A 5,583-nucleotide genomic window follows, 5' to 3' on the forward strand; every position below is an offset into this window, starting at 1 on the left:
TTCAACTTATGGTCTCTAATTGTGCTTCTAAAATTTATTAGAGAAAATGCCTCTATAAATCAAAAATTTAAAATACATCTGTAATGTGCCTTACCTTGAACTGTCTCTTGGTGCCATAACTATTGCAACGGCTTCTGGAAGCATAATCTGAAGAGAGAACATACATTTACATAAGAAATGAAAGAAAGTATAAAGAAATCACCTAATAAATAATAACTTAGTTCCGTAGAGTAATAAAGGAGTGCAGAAATTTATGCCAAATTATATGGCAGGTCCATAAAAAATTTCAAGAGCATAGAAGCTTGTATGTCTAAACTTTATATTCAGTAGATAAAGGTCTATAGCTAAATCCATCATGAAAGTTATGAGTACAAGAATTTGACATAAAAGTAGAAAACACCATCATTAAAATTTTTAGGTTTTCTCTTTTCCACCATTTTCTCTAAAAACTAAACAAATTCACCTCCAAAGACAAAGCAAAACAAATCCATAAAAATAATCTTTATTTGAATGCTCTTTGAAAAGTCTCACATGTTGCTATAGTTCAGTACCTTAATAGATTCGGAAGTATCTCCTTCTTGAATACATACACACCCATATAATTTATGTATGGTTTCTTTATAGCCTCTTCCTTTGAAAGCCCAAGAACAGTTGTATCTACTTGCTATATTATGAAGTAGTATTAGCTGTAAACCTTATTCTTGAAACTTTTAATATGTAAGAAGTAGCACAAACATGAGTTATTACCATTGTTTTTAGGTCTTCTCCTTTGAACTTTTCACTGAATGAGAGAATCCTTCCTTTATCATCTATCTTTATTAGACCAAAATCAGAGGCACGACTGTCACATATGAAGAGAGTTTTAAACAACAATATGTGACAAACATTGTTGAATCATTTATTCATTTGAACTGATAAAAGAGTTAGTTTCTCATTTAGAGAAAGATGACAAAGTGACTTCAAGATATACATCATGTGATTATGTATACTAGAAACAAATTCAAAAACCATTAACCCAACCTACCTGTCATCCATGGAGAAATAAGAAAGAGTAATATCTGCACCACTCTCGCCATAATTCTGGATATAAAGATGAGTCAGAACATGTCAAATTTGAATGCATTAATAGTATTGAAGGAGGAAAGGAAGAACTATTGATTGGACGAAACGGTGCCTTACTTGAACAAAGTTCATATAGTCCATTCAGTAGATATGATCCCCAGAAAGAATCAGGACATCCTCAATATCCTTGCTTCTAGGATCCTACAGCATCATAGTTAAACAACTTAACTTAGATTAAAGAGTTCAAGTGTAGATTATGTAACTACTCTAATTTCTATAGAATTATTATACCTCAAATAGCCAGTGAAACTGCCACACGGCATCAGTAGTACTCTGAAATCATCTTTTACCTGCCTCCCCTGGAGTTTGAGTGGTAGCAAGAACCTGAAATAATAAATACAAGCATTCTTTTGAGTAATCACATGTATAGTTCTTCAACACAGAATCCATGCCAAGTATACCTCAACATAGCCATCTCCAAAGGTGACATCAGTGCCAGAGTTGTAAGCACGTGCAATATGCCTGTTGAGTGAAGCTGAGTGAGAATGTAGACCTTGTTAACTAAATCTATATCAAATCCTCTACCTTGACCTGAAAAATTTACAATCTATATCAAATTCTCTGCCTTGACCTGAAAAATTTACAGAATAGAAGAGTACATTAGAACATAAGAAGCAGAATTTGTGTATAATTTTGCCAAAACTATATCATCAAATTATCACAAAATCTAATATCTTTGAAAAAAATTGAAGAATTGAAGAAAGCAAAGAACGAGAAAAAAATTAGGAACAAATCCTCATTGTAATGACTCCACACGACATGAAATCAGTTCCACGAGATCTGATAGTTTTGAACGTAGCTTCAATCGAAGCTTACAGAGACTCGCTAGCTCGCCTTCTTGATCTCCTCAGCTAGCACTACCGAATCCGTGCCGAAATCGCACTTTGAGTGCTTCAAGCAGCCGGAGAGGAAAAGCAGAACCAACGGCACAATCCGCGGAGGAAGACGACCGAGAATCATAAGATTTAAAGCATTACCTAAACAATCTGAATCAAATCGTCACTCTGAGAGGTCAACAAAAATTCAGAGGCTCCACGATCTCCATTCATAACTCCACCGGCAACGCTTGAAGGAGGAGACGACGGCGGCAAGGAGATGAATGGTGGCGGCAATGAATCGTCCCTCTCCCCCTCTCTCTCTCTTTTTCTCGCTTGAAGCCCCTCTTCTGTCTGTTACTTTTTTTTCAATTTTTATTATGGGCTAATATTATTTGAGCTGTGGGATTGATAAGTTGATTTTAGTATTGATTGGGCTGTGGGGGTTATTGTTAATGATTTAGGGAGGTTTTACAAATTGTCACTGTTAAAATATATTATGGAGGTTTATAATAACTCCCACTAAAAAGCTTTCACAAACAAGCAAGGATTTTATAGTGTTATAATGGAAATATTTTTGAAATTAATATTAAATGATAATTAAATTAATTATTTACAAAATTAATTCCAATTTTAAATACAAAGCAAATAAGGATTCTAAACAGTCACGAACACCTCCAATCGGTTTTTCTCTCTCTCTCTCTCTCTCCCTCTCTATCCTCTATCATCTGCTGCGCCGCCACAGATACCAGCCGGCGTAGCCCTCAACATCCACCGCTGCGGCGCCTCGTGACCTGAAGCCTTCATCAGCGCTGATCAAAACTGCAGTGCCCAACCTCCTTCGCGCACGTCTTCCCCCCACTGGCAGCAGCTGCTTCGGTCAACCTTGGTCCTGCACCGCTCACCCATTGTGCGCGCTTGTCTTTCGGTGCCAGCCTGTCTCCGTGGCAATAACCTACATGGTGTGCGCGCCCTGCGTCTGCCTGGCTCCTGCCTCCTTCATCAACCAGTTGAAGACGTAACCGTTGGATGGGTCACGGTCGCATGCATTGGTGTTACGGCTCCCTCACACCTACCGTCGTCGTCTTCTCCTCATCTGTTCCAAGCCTTTTTTTCTTTTTTTATTTTATGGTTACATTAAATCATAACACTCATGTGTCAAATTATACATTTTTTTAATAAAAAATAAATTGTTGGATGATCATAGTTGCTTCTTCTGTTTATTCATCTCTTTTTTCTTCTATTTTAATGGTCAATTTAGTATGGTCATTTTAATAGGTATGCGGATGATTATTTTAAATTTTATGTAGATTATTATTTTGATTGGATTGGGTTTAATTATATATAATTAGAATATGTTGGATGTTCAATTCATTAGGTAAGCAGATGATTATTTTTCTTCTTAAGTGGATGATTATTTTTACTAAGGGTGAATGGCGTGTGATAAGTCAAGCAGCGAAGGTGAAGTGAGATGATTATTGATGAAGATGGGAGTGGCCGCCGGTTGAAAAAGAAGAGGGTATTGGAGTGAAATATTTTGGTAAATTAGAATTTTTGATGGTTGTTTTTTTGAAATAATTAATTGGATTTTTTGAAAAATTTGAAATTTAAAATTGGGAAAATTGAAATTTGAAATTTGATGTGAAATAACTGAATGAGAGTTTTTAAATTTAGGATAATCTGTGAAGGGTTTTTATTATTTATTCCTATTGGGCTAAATAACTAGTCTATTGTACACGTTATCAAAATTTTTCATTGTCTCCCTAGCGGGATTCATATACAAATTCCAGCTTAATTGTCTAACTACACAATCAACAAACTAACTAATTAATTAACTAATGAAATTTTTTATCTATCAATTATGTACAATCAACTGTTAAACTAACTACTCTATATGTATGGTTAATTGATATACTAACTCAAATAACAGCCCTTTTCAAATCAGAATCATTTTTACTTAATATTCTAAACTTGCTATGACATTTCTGAAACATATTAGGAGCTAGTGCTTTAGTCAATATGTTAGCTGTTTGATTTGTTGTGGAGATTGATAATAGTTTTATCATTTATTTTTTCCATTTATTTATAACATGACAATTCATTTCTATGTGCTTCGTTCTTTCGCAGAACATAGAATTTGCTACAACATGCAAGGCTGATTGACTATCACAGTAAATAGCAATTGATTTCTCTAATTTGATCTGTAAATCCTCTAAAATGTATGTAATTCACTGTGTCTTACGGGTTGCCATAGCTAGAGCTCTATATTTTCAGCCTCGCATAATGAAACTGTGACTGTATTTCGCTTCTTACTTTTCCATGACACGATTGATATTTTCGTGAATAAATAATACCCAGATGTTGATCTTCTTGTGTCTTAGCAAGCTCTCCAATCGCTATCCGAAAAACCACATGGCTCCAAATCTGTCTTAGATGAAAACATTAGGCCCAGTGCAAGATTTGTTTTCAAATATCTAAGCACTCTTATAGCAGTCTCAAAGTGCTTCTCATTATGAAAATTCAATTTATTTTCATCATTTTTTTTTTCATTCAAAAAATTTGAGATGAAAAATAACAACAAAAAATATAATTATGAAAAATTAACAAGAATAATGAAAGAAAAAATAAAAAATAAGTTGTGTCCCTTGTTAGTGTCTCCGTGTCCTTCCTGTCAGGATGGACACAAAATACACGAATTCAGTGTCTCTGGACACATTGTCTCTGTCCATGTCTCCTCTGTCAAACACGATTTTGTGTCTCAGTGTCCCTGTCTCAATGTCCTGTCTCTGTAAACAAATGCAGCCATACATACTTCATTATAGTAACTGAGAATAGTTTTTAAGTTAGTTTTCTCTTAGGATTTTCTCTCAATTCTCTCTTAGAGTTTATTTAGTGTTTATAGTAGAAATAGCTCATTTATATTTTGATCTTGGATATTTGCTTTCTTCCATTGTAAGTAGTCTTTAACTAACTTTCTCTTTAAATATACTACATTTGCTATACTTTCTTATAATAGAAGCTACTTTGTTTAGTTTAATTACTTGTGAATCTTTGAGTTTCTTGTTGATAAATTTTATGTTTTATGGTTTATATATGTTTGATTGGTTTGCTATTGTTGATTTTGTTTATTGATTGTTTATAGTTTCAAGTATCTTTTGCACTTTCACTATGTTTTGCTACTATGCTCATCAAGTGTTTGTGAAAATGTCAATTATGAATATGGAGTAGATTTTCACTCCTTGACTTGGAATTTGAGTACCTAGGATCCTAGGGTCAATAATATCCAATATTTAGTGGTAACTTTAGGTTGTTAGTTGACTCTTGTTTCTACTAACGCTAGCTTTTTATTAAGTTAATTAGTAAGTTAGCTAGGATTTGTGGATTAAGGCCAATTATACTTATTTGACTTACCCTTGATGTTAGGGTTAACGAAGTGAGTTTAACTCATTATAATTGCCATAGTTGTGGTTATGACAAGGAAAGAATCCCTTAACTCTCAATTTTAAGTCAAAGTCCTTTTATGCATTGAACTCCATTCGCATTAGTTTGTTGCTTTAATTCTCTTTAATTTGCATTGATTGTTCTTTTGATTTAGTGATAGCTTGTTAGTTATTCTTATTCTTGCTTGTTAATTTCATTGCGTTAC

The 5,583-nt window shown here is 34.0% G+C and overlaps 1 pseudogene; it reads right to left on the bottom strand.

Moving 5' to 3' along the window:
- Positions 1 to 544: 544 nt before the first annotated feature.
- On the bottom strand, positions 545 to 2,744 carry LOC107459950 (glucose-1-phosphate adenylyltransferase large subunit 1, chloroplastic-like; annotated as a pseudogene).
- Between the last annotated feature and the right edge of the window lie 2,839 nt (positions 2,745 to 5,583).

Source organism: Arachis duranensis, chromosome 7 (genome assembly GCF_000817695.3).
Source record: "Arachis duranensis cultivar V14167 chromosome 7, aradu.V14167.gnm2.J7QH, whole genome shotgun sequence".
Lineage (NCBI taxonomy): Eukaryota > Viridiplantae > Streptophyta > Magnoliopsida > Fabales > Fabaceae > Arachis > Arachis duranensis.